Source organism: Giraffa tippelskirchi, chromosome 3 (assembly GCF_054371585.1).
Source record: "Giraffa tippelskirchi isolate mGirTip1 chromosome 3, T2T-mGirTip1v1.2.pri, whole genome shotgun sequence".
NCBI classification, from domain to species: domain Eukaryota; kingdom Metazoa; phylum Chordata; class Mammalia; order Artiodactyla; family Giraffidae; genus Giraffa; species Giraffa tippelskirchi.
In genome coordinates, this window is record NC_137277.1 from 19,468,060 (window position 1) to 19,491,631 (window position 23,572).

At 49.3% G+C, this 23,572-nt stretch overlaps 4 non-coding genes across 4 annotated transcripts; all 4 read right to left on the bottom strand.

The window, feature by feature from the left end:
• Positions 1 to 42: 42 nt before the first annotated feature.
• LOC145544066 (U2 spliceosomal RNA) lies at positions 43 to 233 on the bottom strand. Its single transcript, XR_014081289.1, has one exon. It is a non-coding gene; the product is annotated as a U2 spliceosomal RNA (small nuclear RNA).
• A 5,479-nt stretch (positions 234 to 5,712) lies between these two features.
• On the bottom strand, positions 5,713 to 5,903 carry LOC145544062 (U2 spliceosomal RNA). The gene has a single exon (XR_014081286.1). It is a non-coding gene; the product is annotated as a U2 spliceosomal RNA (small nuclear RNA).
• An 8,867-nt stretch (positions 5,904 to 14,770) lies between these two features.
• Positions 14,771 to 14,961, bottom strand: LOC145544067 (U2 spliceosomal RNA). Its single transcript, XR_014081290.1, has one exon. It is a non-coding gene; the product is annotated as a U2 spliceosomal RNA (small nuclear RNA).
• A 6,598-nt stretch (positions 14,962 to 21,559) lies between these two features.
• On the bottom strand, positions 21,560 to 21,749 carry LOC145544068 (U2 spliceosomal RNA). The gene has a single exon (XR_014081291.1). It is a non-coding gene; the product is annotated as a U2 spliceosomal RNA (small nuclear RNA).
• Between the last annotated feature and the right edge of the window lie 1,823 nt (positions 21,750 to 23,572).

Here is a 23,572-nt window from a genome sequence, read left to right on the forward strand (position 1 = left end):
TGGCCAGTTTCTGCCTTTAGGTACTTCCGTTAAGTGTCCCCGAGGGGATGCACCGTTCCTGGAAGTACTGCAATACCAGGTCGATGCGTGGAGTGGACGGAGCAAGCTCCTATTCCAACTCCCTGCTCCAAAAATCCATTTAATATACTGTCCTCGGATAGAGGACGTATCAGATATTAAACTGATAAGAACAGATACTACACTTGATCTTAGCCAAAAGGCCGAGAAGCGATACCGAGCCCCCGCCCCTCGCTGTCACCGTCCTGCTGGCCTGCATGTTGCACTCAGTGTGACCCGGGTCCCCGCTCACTCCAGGTCTCCCTTCCTCTGCCTCGTGCACAGTGCGATGGCGGCACTACACCAGACTCTCGAGCAGGCTTTACTATCCACCTTGTAAAAGAGAAATGCCGCATCTGCTGTGGCCTCGTCGTTCTCGGGCAGGAGCGCCGTCTGGCATCTGCATGCCCCGCCCTCTGTCGCCAAGCAGGCGTGGCTCCGGCGGGACCCCAGCGCCCCGGGGACGGCCTCGGGGCTGCGGCAGGGGAGCTCCTCCTTGGTGCTGGTGGAGAGGAGGGACCCGACCGGAGCGGGTGCGGGGTGGGCGGCGAGAGGGACCCGTGCGACGAGCTGTTGGCCCAGGGTTTTCCTGAAGACTGAGTCGCTAGAAACGCCCGGACTGCAGGGTGTTACACAGGCCTCCGCCTGCGGAGAGAGGGGCTTCGTCGGGTCGGGTGTCTGGAGAGGGGGCTTCCCTGCCGGGCGGAAGGCGGATGGCCCGCAGTGGGGAAGGGAGGGGGCGTGTGGATGCGGAGGGCGGGGCCGGGCCGCGCGAGGGGTTCACTCCGACTCCGGCGCCCGCGTCCTCCGGTGCTTCTACGAACCAAACCGATCCCGGGCTTCCTACCGAAAGCTGCCTCCGCCTAGGCCCGCGTTTCCCTGCCCCTCCTCCCCAGCTGTGGGCTTCGCTGGTGGCTCAGAGTGTCAAGAATCCGCCTGCAATACAGGAAACACGGGGTCGATCCCTGGGTCGGAAAGATCCCCTAGAGGAGGAAATGGAAACCCATGACGGAATTCTTCCCCAGGAAGTCCCCGTGGACAGAGAGGAGCCTGGCGGGTCACAAGGTCCGAAACAGTCGGACACTACTTAGCGACTAAACAACAGGAAACATTCCGTTGATCTGAACGGTCACTGCCACTAGTCACAGGCAGCCAGGGAGCCTGGACAGGCATCAGTTCAGCTCAGTCGCTCAGTCGTGTCCGACTCTCTGCGACCCCATGAATCGCAGCACGCCAGGCCTCCCTGTCCATCACCAGCTCCCGGAGTCTACCCAAACCCACGTCCATCGGGTCGGTGATGCCTTCCAGCCATCTCATCCTCTGTCGTCCCCTTCGCCTCCTGCCCCCAATCCTTCCCAGCATCAGGGTCTTTTCCAGTGAGTCAACTCTTCGCATGAGGTGGCCAAAGTATTGGAGTTTCAGCTTCAACATCAGTCCTTCCAATGAACACCCGGGACTGGTCTCCTTTAGGGTGGACTGGTTGGATCTCCTTGCAGTCCAAGGGACTCTCAAGAGTCTTCTCCAACACCACACTTCAAAAGCATCAATTCTTCGGCGCTCAGCTTTCTTCACCGTCCAACTCTCACATCCATACATGACCACTGGAAAAACCATAGCCTTGACTAGACGGACCATCAGCAGTGATTTTGGAGCCCAAAAAATAAAGCCTGACGCTGCTTCCACTGTGTCCCCATCTACTTCCCATGAAGTGATGGGACCAGATGCCATGATCTTAGTTTTCTGAACGTTGAGCTTTAAGCCAACTTTTTCACTCTTCTCTTTCACTTTCCTCAAGAGGCTCTTTAGTTCTTCTTCACTTTCTGCCATAAGGCTGGTGCCATCTGCATATCTGAGGTTATGGATATTTCTCCCGGCAATCTTGATTCCAGCCTGTGCTTCCTCTAGCCCAGCGTTTCTCATGATGTACTCTGCATATAAGTTAAATAAGCAGGGTGACGACATACAGCCTTGACGGACTCCTTTTCCTATTTGGAACCAGTCTGTTGTTCCATGTCCAGTTCGAACTGTTGCTTCCTGACCTGCATACAGGTGTCTCAAGAGACAGGTCAGATGGTCTGGTATGCCCATCCCTTTCAGAATTTTCCACAGTTTATTGTGATCCACACAGTCAAAGGCTTTGGCATAGTCAGTAAAGCAGAAATAGATGTTTCGCTGGAACTCTCTTGCTTTTTCGATGATCCAGCGGATGTTGGCAATTTGATCTCTGGTTCCTCTGCCTTTTCTAAAACCAGCTTGAACATCTGGACGTTCACGGTTCACGTATTGCTGAAGCCTGACTCGGAGAATTTTGAGCATTACTTTACTAGCGTGTGAGATGAGTGCAATTGTCCGGTAGTTTGAGCATTCTTTGGCATTGCCTTTCTTTGGGATTGGAACGAAAACTGACCTTTTCCAGTCCTGTGGCCACTGTTGAGTTTTCCAGATTTGCTGGCATATCGAGTGCAGCACTTTCACAGCATCACCTTTGAGGATTTGAAATAGCTCACCTGGAATTCCATCACCTCCACTAGCTTTGTTCATAGTGATGCTTTCTAAGGCCCACCGGACTTCACATTCCAGGATGTCTGGCTCTAGGTGAGGGATCACACCATCGTGATTATCTGGGTCGTGAAGATCTTTCTTGTACAGTTCTTCCGTGTATTCTTGCCACCTCCTCTTAATATCTTCTGCTCCTGTTAGGTCCATACCATTTCTGTCTTTTATCGAGCCCATCTTTGCATGAAATGTTCCCTTGGTATTTCTAATTTTCCTGAAGAGATCTCTAGTCTTTCCCATTCTGTTGTTTTCCTCTATTTCTTTGCATTGATCGCCGAGGAAGGCTGTCTTATCTCTCCTTGCTGTTCTTTGGAACTCTGCATTCAGATGGGAATATCTTTCCTTTTCTCCTTTGCTTTTCGCTTCTCTTCTTTCCCCAGCTATTTGTAAGGCCTCCTCAGACAGCCATTTTGCTTTTTGCATTTCTTTTCCATGGGGATGGTATTGATCCCTGTCTCCTGGACAATGTCATGAACCTCTGTCCATAGTTCATCAGGCACTCTGTCTATCAGATCTAGTCCCTTAAATCTATTTGTCACTTCCACTGTATAATCATAAGGGATTTGATTTAGGTCGTACCTGAATGGTCTAGTGGTTTTCCCTACTTTCTTCAATTTCAGTCTGAATTTGGCAATAAGGCGTTCATGATCCGAGCCACGGTCTTGTTTTTGCTGACTGTATAGAGCGTCTCCATCTTTGGCTGCAAAGAATATAATCAATCTGATTTCGGTGTTGACCATGTGGTGACGGTCCCATCACTTCATGGCAAATATATGGGGAAACAGTGGCTGACTTTATTTTTCTGGGCTCCAAAATCACTGCAGATGGTGATTGCAGCCATGAAATTAAAAGATGCTTACTCCTTGGAAGGAAAGTTATGACCAACCTAGACAGCATATTGAAAAGCAGAGACATTACTTTGTCAACAAAGGTCCGTCTAGTCAGTTCAGTTCAGTTCAGTCGCTCAGTCGTGTCCGACTCTTTGCGACCCCATGAATCGCAGCACGCCAGGCCTCCCTGTCCATCACCAGCTCCCGGAGTCTACCCAAACCCATGTCCATCGAGTCGGTGATGCCATCCGACCATCTCATCCTCTGTCGTCCCCTTCGCCTCCTGCCCCCATTCCTTCCCAGCATCAGGGTCTTTTCCAATGAGTCAACTCTTCACATGAGGTGGCCAAGGTATTGGAGTTTCAGCTTCAACATCAGTCCTTCCAATGAACACCCAGGACTGATCTCCTTTAGGATGGACTGGTTGGATCTTCTTGCAGTCCAGGGGACTCTCAAGAGTCTTCTCCAACACCACACTTCAAAAGCATCAATTCTTCGGCGCTCAGCTTTCTTCACCGTCCAACTCTCACATCCGTGCATGACCACTGGAGAAACCATAGCCTTGACTAGACAGACCTTTGTTGGCAGAGTAATGTCTCTGCTTTTAAATATGCTATCCAGGTTGGTCATAACCTTCCTTCCAAGGAGTAAGCGTCTTTTAATTTCATGGCTGCAATCACCACCAGCAGTGATTTTGCAGCCCCCCAAAATAAAGTCGGACACTGTGTCCCCATCTACGTCCCATGAAGTGATGGCACCAGATGCCATGATCTTAGTTTTCTGAACGTTGAGCTTTAAGCCAACTTTTCCACTCTCCTCTTTCACTTTCCTCAAGAGGCTCTTTAGTTCTTCTTCACTTTCTGCCGTAAGGGTGGTGTCATCTGCATATCTGAGTCAAGGATATGGTTTTTCCAGTGGTCATGTGTGGATGTGAGGGTTGGACTATAAAGAAAGCTGAGTGCCGAAGAACTGATGCTTTTGAACTGTGGTGTTGGAGAAGACTATTGACAGTCCCTTGGACTGCAAGGAGATCCAACCAGTCCACCCTAAAGGAGATCAGTCCCGGGTGTTCACTGGTAGGACTGATGTTGAAGCTGAAACTCCAATACTTTGGGCACCTGATGCGAAGAGCTGACTCATTGGAAAAGACCCTGATGCTGGGAAAGATTGAGGGCAGGAGGCGAAGGGGACGACAGAGGATGAGATGGTTGGATGGCATCACCCACTCAATGAACGTGGGTTTGGGTGGACTCCGGGTGTTGGTGATGGACAAGGAGGCCTGGCGTGCTGCGTTTCACGGGGTCGCAAAGGGTTGGACACGACTGAGCAACTGAACTGAACTGAACGGATGGGACCCGATGTCGCGATTTTAATGTTTTTAACATTGTGGTTTTTAAACAATTAATTATTTATTTTTGACTGCAGGGAGTCTTCCTTGATGCATGAGGCTTCTCTAGTTGCCAGCGGGGGCTACCGTCTAATCGTGGTTTATGGGCTCTAGAGTACAGGCTCAGTAGTCGTATCAAAGGGGCTTAGTTGCCCCAAGGCATGTGGAATCGTCCTGGACCAGGAATTGAACCAACCCCTCGCTTTGGCTAGCGGATTCTTAATCTCTGGGCCACCAGGGAAGTCCAGGATTCAGTTTTAAGTCAGCTTTTTCACTCTCCCCCTTCACCCTCAGCAAGAGGCATTCGCTCTTGCTTATTCATGATTTGAACTTTGGGCTAACCTCCAAAGCCTGCCTTGTGTATCGAAAAGACATGGTGGTCTTACTTTAGGCCCGCTTCTCTTTGGAACTCTAAGTAATAACATAACTCTATCAGTGGCACTGACCTCTCCTTGTCAGTCACCTGGATAAATGAAATCCCAGTACAACCAACACACTGAGTGGAAATCCCATCAGTTTAACCTAGACTCCAGGTGGAAGTGCACGTTTTCGAGCAGGAACTGCTTGAAGACAGGAAACAGAACACAGGAGAAACGTCAGAGTCCTCAAGAGAAGGCCAGGGCATAGAAACAGAAGGTTCCAGCTCGTGGTCCGGTTTCTCATTTAGAAGATGACATCAGGGTGAAATACGAGAGCAGGAAGACCGCTTTGCCAAAACTGTAAGGCAAGAGGAGATGATTTTCTGGAAAATAGAGACTTAAGAGGGTGACACAAACTACAGCTACCAGACTCCAGGGAAACCTGAAAAAACAAGGTGCAGGTTCTAGCTGAATTGAGGAAAGAGCCAGTTTCTGTCTTTGGATACTTCCGTAAGTGGCCCCGAGGGGGTGCACCGTTCCTGGAAGTACTGCAATACCAGGTCGATGCGTGGAGTGGACGGAGCAAGCTCCTATTCCAACTCCCTGCTCCAAAAATCCATTTAATATACTGTCCTCGGATAGAGGACGTATCAGATATTAAACTGATAAGAACAGATACTACACTTGATCTTAGCCAAAAGGCCGAGAAGCGATACCGAGCCCCCGCCCCTCGCTGTCACCGTCCTGCTGGCCTGCATGTTGCACTCAGTGTGACCCGGGTCCCCGCTCACTCCAGGTCTCCCTTCCTCTGCCTCGTGCACAGTGCGATGGCGGCACTACACCAGACTCTCGAGCAGGCTTTACTATCCACCTTGTAAAAGAGAAATGCCGCATCTGCTGTGGCCTCGTCGTTCTCGGGCAGGAGCGCCGTCTGGCATCTGCATGCCCCGCCCTCTGTCGCCAAGCAGGCGTGGCTCCGGCGGGACCCCAGCGCCCCGGGGACGGCCTCGGGGCTGCGGCAGGGGAGCCCCTCCTTGGTGCTGGTGGAGAGGAGGGACCCGACCGGAGCGCGTGCGGGGTGGGCGGCGAGAGGGACCCGTGCGACGAGCTGTTGGCCCAGGGTTTTCCTGAAGACTGAGTCGCTAGAAACGCCCGGACTGCAGGGTGTTACACAGGCCTCCGCCTGCGGAGAGAGGGGCTTCGTCGGGTCGGGTGTCTGGAGAGGGGGCTTCCCTGCCGGGCGGAAGGCGGATGGCCCGCAGTGGGGAAGGGAGGGGGCGTGTGGATGCGGAGGGCGGGGCCGGGCCGCGCGAGGGGTTCACTCCGACTCCGGCGCCCGCGTCCTCCGGTGCTTCTACGAACCAAACCGATCCCGGGCTTCCTACCGAAAGCTGCCTCCGCCTAGGCCCGCGTTTCCCTGCCCCTCCTCCCCAGCTGTGGGCTTCGCTGGTGGCTCAGAGTGTCAAGAATCCGCCTGCAATACAGGAAACACGGGGTCGGTCCCTGGGTCGGAAAGATCCCCTAGAGGAGGAAATGGAGACCCATGACGGAATTTTCCCCCAGGAAATCCCGTGGACAGAGAGGAGCCTGGCGGGTCACAAGGTCCCAAACAGTCGGACACTACTTAGCGACTAAACAGCAGGAAACATTCCGTTGATCTGAACGGTCACTGCCACTAGTCACAGGCAGCCAGGGAGCGCTGGGCAGGTGGTTCCTCCCAGTTCAGAGGTACTGAAAGTGGAAAACACACATGGGATTTCGAAGACTTAGTATTAAAAATTGTAACATATCTCTGTAATGTTGATATTAATTACATATGATATCTTAGATATCTGTTTTGTGTGTGGGGTGGGGTGGGGTGGGGTGGGGTGTGCTCCAAGGTTTGCAAGAACCCTGAGGAGGGATGGAACCCTCCCTGCCTTGTCATTGAAAGCATGGAGCTCTAACCACTGACCACTAGAGAATCTCTGCGATATCTTGAGTTAAGGAACATATTAAACTTAATTTCACCCGCTTCTCTTTATTTTTTTATATGCCTAAGAATATTTGCATTTACCTGCAGGAGGGAATTACCTGGTGGTTCAGTGGTTAGGCCTCAGCACTTTCAGTGGGGGAGACTGCGTTCCATCCTTGTTTGGACAAGTGGGACCCCGAAAGCCACACAGTGTGGCCAAACTTAAAAAAACCGTTATGTGTGTGCCTCACTTATTTCTTGAAAGCACTGCTACAGATGGAAGTGCTGAGAGGCTAAGCATCTTGCCTAATGTGAAAAAAAAGTAAGGATTTGCATTCAAGAATCCTTCTCACCACTGGGGCTTCAGGTTTTTTAAATTGGGGGTCCTGATATTTTAATTGGGGATGATAAGAATGCCTCTCTGATGAGGGTACTTGCGAAGCTACATGAGGAAATGCAGCACATCGGAATGTCTTCATGAGTATATTCTGGGGAAATTCACTTCTTACCTGTCAAATAGAAATGATTCCATTTGAAGTCTTGCAAACTATCTACACCTACGCACCCTGAGCCTTTCTGTTTCACATCCCCCTCTCCCTGGTCTTGTATTTCTGTTGGCTGCCAGGTGGCTTTGACACCCGTGATGCTCACATGGCATAGATACACATGTAGATATGGACACAGACACACAGAATGTAGGTATATTCACAAACATACAGCCATTAGTGCTGTGTTGTCTTTCACCTTGATGGGAAACTTTTTCTTTGCTGGTCTATTCTCAGTACCAATGGTAATGCTCTGATTGTACTTGATTTTTGATGAATGTGTGTTGTGTGACTGGATGAGGGTCCAATGAGACAATGTATAATGTGCTTAGGCTGGGTCTGACAAAGTCTTCAAATTTCTGAATCAGAAATTTTGAAAGGAAGCCCCAGCTCTGTGTTTATCAAGTCCTCCAGATGATTCTGACAAACCCAAATTTGAGCATGCACCCATTCGTGTGGGCCAAACAACGTGGTTGACTTGACGGAAATCTATGAAATCAAGAAGCTGAATCAGGGACTTCCGGGTGGTCCAGTGGTTGAGTATCCGCCTCCCAATGTAGGGGACAATGTAGTTCGATCCCTGGTGTGGAGCTAAGATTCCCCCATATTTTGAGGCAACTAAGTCTGAGTGCTCTGGAACCTGTTTGTCACAACTAAGATCGGATACAGCCAGATAAGTAAATACATTTTTTAAAAGCTGAATCAAACATATAAGGTCTCTGGAGATTAGCCCTTGTCGTGAAAGGTCTAAAGAGTCCCTCAGCTAACTGGCGGACAGTGAGTTCCCTGCACAGCATGAGCCTGGCTCTCTCCCCTCAACTCACCTCCCTGTTCTCTCTCTGGTGGGCTTGTTCCTCCCCCCTCGCAGCTGCTGGCTGTTGCTCCCACGGCCCTGTCACCCTCTTGGGGCTCTGGCTGCTGTTCCTTGCTGATCACCCAAGGGCCCTCTTGATGCCAAGGTCTCCCCAAGTGCCAGTCTCCCGGGCAGATGGATGCTGGAATCTGTCCCCGGGTGGATCTGTCTCCTAAGACACCACCACCTGCTGCAACTGCCTCTTCACAACCTTCTCCACCCTCCAGCCTCCTCCTGCCTCTGCCTTCCCAGCACCAGCTATTAGGCCCTCAGTAAAAGCATAAGAAATGTCACTGAAATCAGATTTCCTGCTCAGAAAATGTTCATTTACATCTGATCTTACCTCCACAAAAACAACTTGAAAAGGGTGGCTTTTCCATTCCCTCTGTACATTCAAGCTGTAGTGAAGGTCCTGTCTGAAAGGAAGACTCCAGGGAAATTCCCTTGCAGTTCAGTGGTTAGGACGCCAAGCTTTCACTGCCAAGGGCAAGGGTTCAATACCGGGTAGGGGAATCTAAGATCCCACAAGCCTGGTGGCATGGCCAGAAAAAGAAACAAACAAAAAGACCCCAGAAGGAAGGAAAGGAACCTGTCCAACTTCACTCCACTTTGCTTCAGACAGACCTAGGCAGTGACAGACTCATCCACCAGGCGGCAGCATCTGCACCTTTTCCGCCCTGGCCTGGGCTCTGGGACTTGGTTTTGGCTGAGTTGCCTCTGAGTGGGTCCCTGGCCAGAGAAAAGGGTCTCTAAGGGGCCCTTTCCCACAGTTTTTCTTTTCACACTCATTCTAAGTAGTAGGTTGTGTTTTCTCCATTTTATTCTTTCTTTTCTTGGCCTTGGCATCTTATTTCCCAAAGCAGGGATGTAACCTGTGTCCTGTACAGTGTGAGAATGGAGTTCTAACCACTGGACCACCAGGGAATTCCCTCTCCAATTTATTCTTGAGGAAACAAAGCTGGGATTTGAAATACATGCCTTTGTGATTCCCTGGCGGAAGCCGCGCCTGGACCTCCTCTCCCCTCCCATCCCTCCTCCAGCAGACTCCTCTCCTCCCTTCAGTTGTGCACTCAGACAGGTACTCGGTTGGGAGGCAGTGGAGACAAGGATGTCCCCAGCTGCTTCCTAGGTGAGCTTCACCCATCCTGTACCCTCCCCTACTCCAGAGCCTGGGTTGTCCTGGGGAAAGGGACCTGGAATCATCTAAGCCCCTCATTACATGCTGAGGAAACCAAGGCTCCCAAGGGGAGGTGGCTTTTCCAAGGCAGTTTACTTGACAGGACAGGACTCATGATAACTCTCAGTCCAGGGTTCAGCCCACCAGGCCTTGAGGGGGGCCTCTCTTTCCAGAGTCATTCGTCCCGTGGCCTCTCCCTTTTTCCTCTAAGTAATCCCTCTTTCCCAGTAAAGGCCTGAGGGTTCAGTATTACCCAGACCTTGCCTGGAAGTGCAGGGTTTTATAGGCATCCCTCCCAACCCCCAAGGTGTCAGGGACCCCAGACCAGGAAACTCCCAGCTAAGGCTGGGTGCTTGGTTCCCATACTCAAGGAAACCCTTGAGTATATATAGTCAATCCATCAGGTGGTCATGAGTCATGGATGATTTCCTGATTGCCTACTGTGTGGCAGGCACAGTGCTGGGCACTGCGGAGCTGTGGCTGTGAAGAACCAGCTTCTGGGCTCAGCGCTTATTCGGGTGGGGAGACAGCTCTGAGGAAGAACCTCCACTCAGTAGCTGAATCTGACCCAGGTCAGGGAGCCAATGGGATGAAGCAGGTAGGCCCCCACTAGTCTGTCCCACTGTCTGGAATGCTTCCTTGCCTCTTGGCCACTTAAACTTGCCTCTGGTGTTACCATTGGAGAGGCCTTCATGAGTAACCCCCTCCTCCATGTAAAGTAGCTCTCCCCACAGTTAGCCTACAGCACATTTGCATGTTTTGCTTCATGGCTTATATCACCATCTGAAATGAACCTCTTGAGTCACTGTCTGGTCTTCCTACTCCTCTTTATAATGTTCACTCCATGAGGACGAGTCCTCGTTCATTTCACTGAGGCCTTCAGACTGGCAGGCACTCAGGCATGAATTGTCAAAATAAGAATGTTCCAATGTTCTCTGTAGGGAATTCTCCAATGCACTCTGTTCTGGGCTGTGATCTTGTGGACAGAAAGGGCTGTAGAAATGAGGCTGCCAAGAAACAAAATGGTCATTAATGGAGGAAGGCTCCTTGGGCCCCAGGCTGGATGTGGACATGGGGACTGGAGTTCCCATTTAAAGGATACTGGACGGGGGTAGGCCCCAGTGTTGTCCTGACAAACTGGGTCCCTCCCTTCACCCCTACCTTGCCCCACCTCCTCCTTCCCATTTGTCCATCGACACCTTTCCTGGCAAAGGCAAAGGATGAAGGGTGTGGGTGAGACTGCCAGTTTCAGCTCTCTTATCTTTAATCAAGTGAATTACTTCCCTCTTGGGTGAGAGGACCAGGAGATGTAAGAGAAGTGCTAAAGTAGTTGCAAAGATTGTGGAGGAAACAATATCTGTTTCACAGATACTGTTCAAAGCCCACATCTGCTAATTTCTAGCTGGGTGACTTTGACAAGTTACTTAACCTTTCTGTTCTTCAGTTTCTTCTTTTAGGGAAAATACACTTGGGTGGTGTCGTGAATTTAAAAAATTCCTAGAATTAAGAGTCTTCCCCTGGGGACTCCAGGAAACCCAAACTGTGTCAAAGATCTGTTAGGTGTTGAGAGCAGCACCTTGTCCACAGGATAGAAGAAATAATCCAGTATTAAGAAAAAACAAAACTACTAAAGAAGGTGGACACAGCCTTATTACAGTGTTTTGAAAGATACAGGAAAATTTATCATAAAATTAGTGCATGGATATGACCCTCACAAGAAATAGTACTCATAAGTAAACCTCCCCAACAAGGAGACAGAAAATCACACGTTGGTAAAACAAAACAGAAACCTTCACATAAGACCAGTACCCAGAAACAAAACGAGGAAGACACTGAAAAAGATGTAACAAGCCTGTAGTCCGTACTTTCTCTTTTCCCTGAGAGGGGTGCACTATTCCTGAAGGTACTACAATACCAGGTCAATGGGTGGAGTGGACGGAGCAAGGTTCTATTCCAACTCCCTGCTCCAAAAATCCATTTACTAAAATGTCCTGGCATAGAGGATGTGGTGGTGTTCAGTTGCTAAGTCCTGTCTGACTCTTTGCAACCCTGTGGACCTCAGCACACCAGACTTCCCTGGCCTTCACTGTCTCCTGGAGTTGCTCAAACTCATGTCCTTTGATGTGGTGATGCCATCCAACCATCTCATCCTCTGTCTTCCTTCTCCTCCTGCCTTCAATCTTTCCCAGCATCAGGGTCTTTTCCAATGAGTGGGTTCTTCCCATCAGGTGGTCTCAGTATTGGAGCTTCAGCTTCAGCATCAGTGCTTCCAAGGAGAATTCAGGGTTGATTTCCTTTAAGATGGACTCGTTTGATCTCCTTGCAGTCCAAGGGACTCTCAGGAGTCTTTCCCAGCACCACAGTTGCAAAGCATACGTTCTTTGGCCTCTGACATCTTTGTAGTCCAGCTCGCGTGTCTGTACATGACTATCGGAAAGACCATAGCTTTGACTATAGGGACCATTGTGACACACTGTTGTCTTTGCTTCTTAATACTCTGTCTAGGTTTGTCATAGCTTTCCTGCCAAGAAGCAATCATCTTCCAATTTCCTGGCTGCAGTCACCAGCTGCAGTGAGTTTTAGAGCATAAGAAGAGGAAATCTGTCACTGCTTCCATATTTTCCCCTTCTATTAGCCATGAAATGATGGGACCAGATGTCATGACCTTAGTGTCTTTAATATTGAGGTTTATTTTAAAATTTAATTATTTATTTTTGTCTGCACTGGGTCTCCGTTGATGCATGAGGCTTTCTCTAGTTGCGAGGGCTACTTTCTAACTGTGGCTCATGGGCTCTAGAGGGCGGGCTCAGTAGTTGTGTCACAGGGGCTTCCTGGACCAGGGTTTGAACCAGGGTCCACTGCATTGGCAAGCAGATTCTTAACAACTGGACCACCAGGGAAGTCCGATATTGAGTTTTAAGCTGGCTTTTCACTCTCCTCCTTCACTCTCAGCAAGAGGCTCTTTCTGTTCCCTTTCTGCCAAGAAAGATACAGTGGTATCATCTGCAGATCTGAGGTTATTGATATTTCTCCTGGCAATCTTGGTTCCAGCTTGTAACTCATCCAGCCTGGCATTTCACATGATGGGCTCTGTGTAAAAGCTAAATAAACAGGGTGACAAGAAATAGCCTGTCATACTCCTTTCTCAATTTTGGTCAGTTGTACCACAGAGCCTTCTAACTGTTGCTTCTTGACCCGCATACAGGTTTCTCAGGAGACAGCTAAGACGGTCTGGTATTTCCATCTCTTTGAGAGTTTTCCACAGTTTGTTATGATCCACACAGTCAAAGGCTTTAGCCGACCCAATGAAACAGAGGTAGAGGTTTTTCTGCATTTCCCTTTCTTTCTCTAGGATAAAATTAGTGCATGGACATGACCCTCACAAGAAATAGTACTCATAAGTAAACTCATAAGTAAAAATTTCCTCTGTCTTTTCAAAAGCCAGCTTGACACATGAGGAAGTTCTCAGTTCGTGGACTCTGGAAGCCTAGCTTGGAGTATTTTGAGCATAACCTTATTAGCACGAGATGAGTGCAATTGTCCGGAGGTACCTGGGCAGATTCCCACAGCAGCTGCTTTTCCCACCATGCTGTCTGGTGCACTTAGACCAGCACCCAGCACCTAGATCTTGGTCAATGCCCGAATCAACGGAAAACGACAAAAGGAGACAATATGGGGAATTCGTTCTCGCTTATACATGATTTGAACTTTGTGCTGACCTGAACTGCCTGCCTTGTGTATCCAAAAGACAGAAGACACAGTGGTCTTACTGTAGGCACCCTTCTCTTTGGAATGCTAAGGAATAGTACAATCTCCTTCAGTGGCACTGACCTCTCCTTGTCAGTCAGTTACCTGTATAAATGAAATCCCAGTTAGTACAACTGACACACACTGAGTTTAAAGCCCATCATTTTAACCTAGACTTCAGGTGGATCTCAGTGACTCTCAGCGGGAACTGCTTGAAATCAGGAAACATGAACACTTGAGTAATGTTGGAGACAACCAGAGTTGGAAGACAGGAAAGTTCAAGCTAGTGTTCTGGTTTTGTTTTGAGGATGCAATGAGGAGGAACTGGGAGGGAATATCAAGTGGGAGCTTGGAAGCGCCCTTTCCAAGACTGCAGGGCAGAAGGGGCTGTCTTTTGGAGAACGTGGCTCAGGTGGTAAAGAATCCGATGCAGTGCAGTAGAGCTGGGTTTGATCCACTCCAGTATTCTGAGTTGGACATGACTGTGGGCAGGGAGAAAGCACCCCTAAGACTGCAGAGCTGAAAGGACAGCCTTTCAGAGAACTCAAGGCTCAAGTGAACCACATAAAGCTGCACTTACCAGGCAGAGAAATGTAGAAACTCTTAACGGATTGCTGCTGCTAAGTCGCGTACAACTCTGTGCGACCCCATAGACCCGATAGACCCCATAGACCCCATAGACCCCATAGACCCCATAGACCCCATAGACCCCATAGACCCCATAGACCCCATAGACCCCATAGACCCCATAGACAGCAGCCCACCAGGCTCCCCCATCCCTGGGATTCTCCAGGTAAGAACACTGGAGTGGGTTGCCATTTCCTTTTCCAATGCATGAAAGTGAAGAAGGGAAAGTGAAGTTGCTCAGTCGTGTTCAACTCTTCACGACCCCATGGGCTGCAGCCTACCAGGCTCCTCTGTCCATGGGGTTTTCCACGCAAGAGTACTGGAGTGGGGTGCCATCACCTAAGAGATTGCACAGAGTTTTAAATGAAAAAGGAAAAAAAAAGTGATACAATGTTCTGGAAAAAAAGAGTGACTTTTAACTCGTAGTTTTCCTCATCCAAATTAGTTAGTCTCCCATAATTGCCAAGATCCCTCGCAAACTTAAGAAAACCTGAGGAAAATAAACCCTTTTTAAAAAGTTACTTACTTTAACTGGAGACTAATTACTGTACAAAATTGTAGTGGTTTTTGTCATACATTGACATGAATCAGCCAAGGATAGAAATAGACCTTCTAAAGTGACTCAACCTATAAGAGAAACGCAGCAGTTTCTACTTTTGGGTACCATAGCCATCCCTGAGAGGGTGCACCGTTCCTGGAAGTACTGCAATACCAGGTCGATGCGTGGAGTGGACGAAGCAAGCTCCTATTCCAACTCCCTGCTCCAAAAACCCGTTTAATATATTGTCCTCGGATAAAGGACGTATCAGATATTAAACTGATAAGAACAGATACTACACTTGATCTTAGCCAAAAGGCCGAGAAGCGATACCGAGCCCCCGCCCCTCGCTGTCACCGTCCTGCTGGCCTGCATGTTGCACTCAGTGTGACCCGGGTCCCCGCTCACTCCAGGTCTCCCTTCCTCTGCCTCGTGCACAGTGCGATGGCGGCACTACACCAGACTCTCGAGCAGGCTTTACTATCCACCTTGTAAAAGAGAAATGCCGCATCTGCTGTGGCCTCGTCGTTCTCGGGCAGGAGCGCCGTCTGGTATCTGCATGACCCGCCCTCTGTCGCCAAGCAGGCGTGGCTCCGGCGGGACCCCAGCGCCCTGGGGACGGCCTCGGGGCTGCGGCAGGGGAGCTCCTCCTTGGTGCTGGTGGAGAGGAGGGACCCGACCGGAGCGCGTGCGGGGTGGGCGGCGAGAGGGACCCGTGCGACGAGCTGTTGGCCCAGGGTTTTCCTGAAGACTGAGTCGCTAGAAACGCCCGGACTGCAGGGTGTTACACAGGCCTCCGCCTGCGGAGAGGGGGGCTTCGTCGGGTCGGGTGTCTGGAGAGGGGGCTTCCCTGCCGGGCGGAAGGCGGATGGCCCGCAGTGGGGAAGGGAGGGGGCGTGTGGATGCGGAGGGCGGGGCCGGGCCGCGCGAGGGGTTCACTCCGACTCCGGCGCCCGCGTCCTCCGGTGCTTCTACGAACCAAACCGATCCCGGGCTTTCTACCGAAAGCTGCCTCCGCCTAGGCCCGCGTTTCCCTGCCCCTCCTCCCCAGCTGTGGGCTTCGCTGGTGGCTCAGAGTGTCAAGAATCCGCCTGCAATACAGGAAACACGGGGTCGGTCCCTGGGTCGGAAAGATCCCCTAGAGGAGGAAATGGAAACCCATGACGGAATTCTTCCCCAGGAAATCCCGTGGACAGAGAGGAGCCTGGCGGGTCACAAGGTCCCAAACAGTCGGACACAGCGACTAAACAACAGGAAACATTCTGTTGATCTGAGCTGTCATAGCCACTAACCACATGCAGCCAGGGAGCTCTGGGCTGGTGGTTCCTCCCAATTTAGAGGTACTAAAAGTGGAAAACACACATGTGATTTCAAAGACTTAGTATTAAAAATTGTAAAGAAAATCTCTGTAATGTTGATATTAATTACATATTGAAATGATATTTTAGATATTGTGTTTTATTTGTGGGGGTTTTGCAAGGGTTTGTGAGAACCCTGAAGAGGGATGGAACCCCTGCCCTTGTCATGGAGTTCTAACCACTGGACCACCAGAGAATTTGGGATATCTTGAGTCAAGAACTTGAGAGTCCCTTGGACCGCAAGAAGATCCAACCAGTCCATCCTAAAGGAGATCAGTTCTGGGTGTTCACTGGAAGGACTGATATTGAAGCTGAAACTGCAATACTTTGTCCACCTCATGTGAAGAGTTAACTCATTGGAAAAGACCCTGATGCTGGGAAGGATTGGGGGCAGGAGGAGAAGGGGACGACAGAGGATGAGATGGTTGGATGGCATCACCGAATCGATGGACATGGGTTTGGGTGGACTCCGGGAGCTGGTGATGGACAGGGATGCCTGGTGTGCTGCGATTCATGGGGTCACAAAGAGTCGGACACAACTGAGCGACTGAACTGAACTGCACTGAGTAAAGAGCATATTAAACTTAATTTTACTCACTTCTCTTTATTTTTTTATATGCCTAAGAATATTTAAATTTACGTGGGCAAGGGAATTCCTTGGTGGTCCAGTGATTAGGCTTCAGTATTTTCAGTGCAGGAGCCTAGGTTCCATCCTTGGTTGGAGAACTGGGATCCCAAAAGCCACACAGCATGGCCTAAGGGAAAAAAATTTATGTTTGTGACATATATTTCTTGAAAGCATTGCTGCGAATGGAAGTGCTGAGAGGCTAAGAAACTTGCTTAATATGAAAAGAAGTCAGGATTTGCATTCAAGCATCCTGCTAACTACTGGGGCCTCAGGTTTTTAAAACCAGAGGTCCTGATATTCCAACTGGGGATAATAAGAATGCCTCTCTGATGAGGGTGCTAGTGAATCTACCCGTGGGAATGAAAACACAGGGGGATGTCTTGATGAGTATACCTTGGGGAAAGTTACTTCTTGCCTGTAAAATAGGCATTTGATTCCAATTTACAGTCTTGCTATCTCTACCTACTCACCCTGAGGATTCCTGTTTCATATCCCACTTTCCCTGGTCTTATGTTTCTGCTGGGATACCAAGCTGCTTTGACACCCATGATGCTCACATGGCATAGACATATATGTAGATATGGACACAGACACATAGAATGTAGGTATATTCACAAACATACAGCTATTAGTGCTGTATTGTCTTTCACCTTGATGGTAAATATTTTCTTTGCAGGTGTATTATCAGCACCTATGGTAGTGCTCTGAATGTACTTGACTCTTGATGAATAAGTGTTGAATGAATGGTTGAGGGTCCAATGAGACAATGTATAATGTTCTTAGCTTGGGCCTGACAAATTCTTCACATTTCTTGATCAGAAATTCTGGAAGGAGGCCCCAGCTCTGTTTTTATCAAGTCCTCTACATGATACTGACAAATTCCCAAATTTAAGGATGCATCCATTCAAAGCTATGCCCCCTCCCAATGTGGGTCAAACAACATGGGTGACTTGACAGAAATCTATGAAATCAAGAAGCTGAATCAGGGACTTTCTGGTGGTCCAGTGGTTAAGTATTCGCCTCCCTATGCAGGGGACACAGTTTGATTCCTGGTCTGGACCTAAAATTCCCCCATGCTTTGAGGCAACTAACTCAGAGTGCTCAGGAGCCTGTGTGCCACAACTAAGACCCGATACAGCCAGAGAAGTAAAAAAAATTTTTAATAAAACCTATAAAGTTTCTGGGGATTGGCCCCTGTTGTGAAAGCTTTAAAGAGTCCGTCAGCTCGGATAACTGGCGGACAGCGAGTTCCCTGTACAGCATGAGCCTGGCTCTCTCCCCTCAACTCACCTCCCTGTCCCTCTCTGGTGGGCTTGTTCCTCCCCCCTCGCAGCTGTTGGCTGTTGCTCCCATGGCACTGTCACCCTTCTGGGGCTCTGGCTGCTGTTTCTTGCTGATCACCCAAGGGCCCTCTTGATGCCAAGGTCTCCCCAAGTGCCAGTCTCCCGGGCAGATGGATGCTGGAATCTGTCCCCGGGTGGATCTGTCTCCTAAGACACCACCACCTGCTGCAACTGCCTCTTCACAACCTTCTCCACCCTCCAGCCTCCTCCTGCCTCTGCCTTCCCAGCACCAGCTATTAGGCCCTCAGTAAAAGCATAAGAAATGTCACTGAAATCAGATTTCCTGCTCAGAAAATGTTCATTTACATCTGATCTTACCTCCACAAAAACCACTTGAGAAGGGTGGCTTTTCCATTCCCAACCTCAAACTGTAGTGAAGGTCCTGTCTGAAAGGATGACTCAAGGGGAATTCCCTGGCAATTCAGAAGTTAGGACTCCACGCTTTCACTGCTAAGGGCAAGGGCTCAATACCTGGTAGGGGATTTAAGATCCCACAAACTGGGTCGCATCGCCAGAAAAAGAAACAAACAAAAAGACCCCAGAAGGAAGGAAAGGAACCTGTCCAACTTCACTCCACTTTGCTTCAGACTTAGGCAGTGACAGACTCATCCACCAGGTGGCAGCATCTGCACCTTTTCCGCCCTGGCCTGGGCTCTGGGACTTGGTTTTGGATGAGTTGCCTCTGAATGCAGAGAAGGCAATGGCACCCCACTCCAGTACTCTTGCCTGGAAAACCCCATGGACGGAGGAGCCTGGTAGGCTACAGTCTATGAGGTCACTAAGAGTCGGACACGACTGAGCGACTTCACTTTCACTTTTCCCTTTCATGCATTGGAGAAGGAAATGGCAACCCACTCCAGTGTTCTTGCCTGGAGAATCCCAGGGACGGGGGAGCCTGGTGGGCTGCTGTCTATGGGGTCGTACAGAGTCGGACACGACTGAAGCAACTTAGCAGCCTCTGAATGGGCCGCTGGCGGGAGAAAAGGGTCTCTAAGAGCCCCTTCCCACAGTTTTTCTTTTTCTTTTTTTCACACGCATTCTAATTAGTTCAATTCAGTTGCTCAGTCGTGTCAGACTCTTTACCACCCCATGTACTGCAGAACGCCAGGCCTCCCTGTCTCCCGGAGTCCACCCAAACCCTTGTCCATTGAGTCGGCGATGCCATCCAACAATCTCATCCTCTGTTGTCCCCTTCTCCTCCTGCCCTCAATCTTTCCCAGCATCAGGGTCTTTTTCAGTCAGTCAACTCTTCGCATCTGGTGGCCAAAGTATTGGAGTTTCGGCTTCTACATCAGTCCTACCAATGAACACCCAGGACTGATCTCCTTTAGGATGGACTGGTTGGATTTCCTTGCAGTCCAAAGGACTCTCAAGAGTCTTCTCCAACACCACAGTTTTTTCCCCATTTTTTAAAATTTTTTTGGCCTTGGGGTGTTAGATCCCAACCAGGGATGTAACCTGTGCCCTGTGCTATGGAAGAAGAGAATTGTAACCAATGGACAGCCAGGGAATTCCCTCTTTGTTTTATTCTTGAGGAAGCATAGCTGGGATTTGAAATACGTGTCTTTGTGATTCCCTGGCAGAAGCTGCGCCTGAACCTCCTCTCCCCTCCCATCCCTCCTCCTGCAGACTCCTCTCCTCCCTTCAGTTGTGTACTCAGGTACTCGGTTGGGAGGCAGTGGAGACAAGGATGTCCTCAGCTGCTTCCTAGGTGAGCTCCACTCATGTTGTACTTTCCCCTACTCCAGAGCCTGGGCTGTTTTGGGGAAAGGGACCTGGAATCATCTAAGCCCCTCATTACATGCTTAGGAAACCAAGGCTCCCAGGGCGAGGTGGCTTTTCCAGGTAGTTTACTTGACAGGACAGGCCTCATGATGACTCTCAGCCCAGGGTTCAGCCCACCAGGCTTTGGAGGTGGGGGCAGCCTCTCTCTCCAGTGCCATCCCTCCCATGGCCTCTGATTTTCTCCTCCAAGAACTCTTCTCCTCCCCAGTAAAGTCCTGAGGGTTCAGTACCACCCAGACCTTGCCTGAAAGTACAGGGTTTTATAGGTATCCGTCCTAACCCTCAAGGTGTCAGGGACCCCAGACCAGGAAACTCCCAGTTAAGGCTGAGTGCTTGGTTCCCACACTCAAGGAACTCCTTGAGTATATTTAGTCAATCCATCATGTAGTCATGAACCATGGAAGATTTTCTGATTGCCTACTGTGTGGCCAGCACAGTGCTGGGCATTGCAGAGCTGTGGTTGTGAAGAACCAGCTTCTGGGCTCAGCACTTTGGTGGGGAGACAGCTCTGATGAAGAACATCACTCAGCAACTGGAATCTGACCCAGGACAGGGAGTTAATGGGAGGAACTAGATAGGTTCCAACTAGTCTGTCCTTCTGCCTGGAATGCTTCCTTGACTCTTGACCAATTAATCTTGCCTCTGATGTCACCACTGGAGAGGCCTTCATGAACACCCCTTCCCCATGTAAAATAGCTCTCTCCCCAGTCACTCTCCAGCACACTTCCCTATTTTCCTTCATGGCTTGTATCACTATCTGAAATGAGCCTCTTGAGTCACTGTGTGTCTCTCCCTCTTCCTCTTTATAATGTCCATTCTATGAAGGCAGGCACTGAGATCTTCAACCTGGCAGGCACTCCATCTGTGAATGCTCAAAGTAAGAATGTTCAAATATTCTCTGTAATGTATCCTCCAATGCACTCTGTCCTGGGCTATGATCTTGTGGACAGAAAGGGCTGCAGAGGTGAGGCTGCCAGGAAATAAAATGGTCACTAATGGAGGAAGTCTCCCTGGGCCCCAGGCTGGATTTGAAAGTGGGGACTGGAGTTCCCATTTAAAGGAGACTGGACTTGGGTAGGCCTACAACCTGGTGTTATGCTGACAAATTGGGCCCCTTCCTTCACCTCCAACTTGCCCCACTACCTCCTTCCCATTTATTCATCAACACCTTTCCTGGCGAAGGCAAAGGATGAAAGGTGGGGTGAGATTGCCAGTTTCAGCGCCCTTATCAGATAATCAAATGACAATTTCCTTCTTGGGTGTGAGGCCCAGGAAATGTAGATGTTTTCTGTTGTACAATGATTGTTCACAGCTCACTTCTGCTAATTTCTATCTGGGTGACTTTGGACAAGCTTCTTAACCTTTCTGTTCTTCAGTTTCTTCTTTTAGGAAAAGCACACTTGGGTGGAATCATGAATTTAAAAAATTCCTAGAGCTGAGAGTCTTCTGCTGGGGACTCCAGCAACCCTGAACTGTTTCAAAGTTCTGTTAGGTGTTGAGAGCAGTGCCTTGTCACAGGATAGAAGAAATAATCCAGTACTAAAGACAAACAAAACTACTAAGGGAGCTGGACACAGCCTTATTACAGTGCTTTGAAAGATAAAAGAGAAATTTAGCATAAAATTGGTGCATGGATATAACCCTTACAAGAAATAGTACTCCTAAGTAAACTGCCCAAACAAGAAAATAGAAAAACACACATGGGCAAAACAAAACAGAAATCCCCGTATAGATCTGTACCCAGTAACAAAAAGACGAGGAAGGCACTGAAAAAGGTGTAACAAGTCTGTTGTTCATACTTTCTCTTTTCCCTGAGAGGCGTGCACCGTTCCTGGAAGTACTGCAAGACAAGGTCTGTCCGTGGAGTGAACGAAGCAAGCTCCTATTCCCACTCCCTGCTCCAAAACCCACCTAATATATTGTCCTCGGATAGAGAGCATATCACATATTAAACTGATAAGAACAGATACTACACTTGATCTTAACCAAAAGGCGGAGAAGCGATACCACATGCTCTGTGCTAGCTGTCACCGTCTTCCTTTCAGCTCCAGTAAATGCACGGCGAGCATCCCAACCCTCAGTGGACATTTCTGGCTTACTCTCCTGTGTCTGCTCCAGGAACAGTGGAACTGCACTTGTTCTCTACAACATTCACATTCCTTTTTGCACCCCTGCCCATCTTTCCGCAGAAGAGGGTCCTAATTTGCATGCCCCGCCCCGCCCCTCAGGGGCGTGACCGCCGCCGTCCCTCTCAGCCCTCGGCACCGTCCGTCTTCCTGGCCCCCGCCGCTCTGCAGAAGCTGCTGTGGCGCTGGAGGTCGCTGCGCTCGCCGCACACTTTCCAGCTCCGGGGAGAACGCAGGGGTTTTGCAGCTGGCCGCTTCAGGGGGTCGATGGAGGGAGCTGCAGGACGAGACCGGCCAGCTTGTTCACAAAGCAAATCCTGGGTCATCATGACTGTGCATTTGGGAGATTACGGTTTGTCGGGGGCCGCCAGGATGACCCGGAGAGGTCTCAAACATTTCCTGTTTCTGCAGCCTGGGGAACCTGGTACGTTGTCAGACTCTTGCATTTTTGCCAAACTCACAGGTTATAGATTATATCTCATTGTTGCTTAGATATGCATTTCTCTCTTTATAGTTGTGTGAAAAATCATGTTTAACTAATTTTAAAGACTTTATTGAAGGACAGCATACAAAAATGATGTTAATTTAAAGTGTAAAACTTGATTAAATTTCACAAAGTAAACACACAATTGTAACCATTACTCTGCTTAAGAAAAAGCATTACTATCTCCTAAGAAGATGTCCTTCTGTCCCTTTCTTGTCATGACTCTCTCCTGCCTCTAAACAATGATATTTGTTATCTTTCCGAAGAACTGTGATTTAAAAGTTATTTAATTATTTTTGGCTGTGCTGGGTCTTCATTGCTGCGTGTGGTCTTTCTCTAGTTGTGCCAAGTGGGGGCTACTCTCTAGTTGTGGTGCATGTGACTATCATCACAGTGGCTTCACTTGGTGCAGCATGGGCCCTAGAGGGCAGGCTCAGCAGTTGTGGTGTATGGGCTCAGTTGCCCTGTGGCATGTGGGATCTTCCAGGACCAGGGATTGAACCATTGCCACTTTCATTGCAAGGCAGATTCTTAACCACTGCACCACCAGGGAAGTCCCAGAACTGTGGGATTTTTTAGCCAAATTTTATCGAGTGGTTTGCTTTTTTCTGATCACCTTCTCAAGTCTCTTTGTAGAATACTGAGGTTCACCCTACCTGTGATAGATTTGCAAATATTTTTTTCCCAGTTTCTTTTTTTTTAATTGCATAGATGTGAATTATATACATGGATATAATATATAAATGTTTATAAACAGTTGACTTTCAGAGTCTGAGTTATAGTATGAGTTAGGTCGTCGGGGAAGGACTTACTGAGACAGAGTGAGGAATGCAGGAGGTTGACAGTAGGGAAGGTTAATGCTTTGAACGATAAAAGGCAGGAAGCAGGAAAGAGGTTCTGAACCAAGATGGCAGCTAGAGGAGTCCAGATTTCCACTTCACCCAACCCAACCCAACCCAACCCAAGAAATGACTGGGCCCTAGTGACTCCATGGAGTTCAGGATTGAGATCCCCATGAAGTGTGGGGCCCATTGTGTTCTCTGTTGCCTGCCACAGAGGCCCACTCTTCATGTGCCCATTGGGCCAGGCCTGGGTGGGATGGCCAGCTACAAATGCTGGTGAAGTTATTCTGTCTGTTGATTGTCCAGTGCCCTCCTCCTGCTCAGTCCTGACAAACCACTTCTTAGATTGGCTGCCGTTGTGGGCCTGACCAAGTTT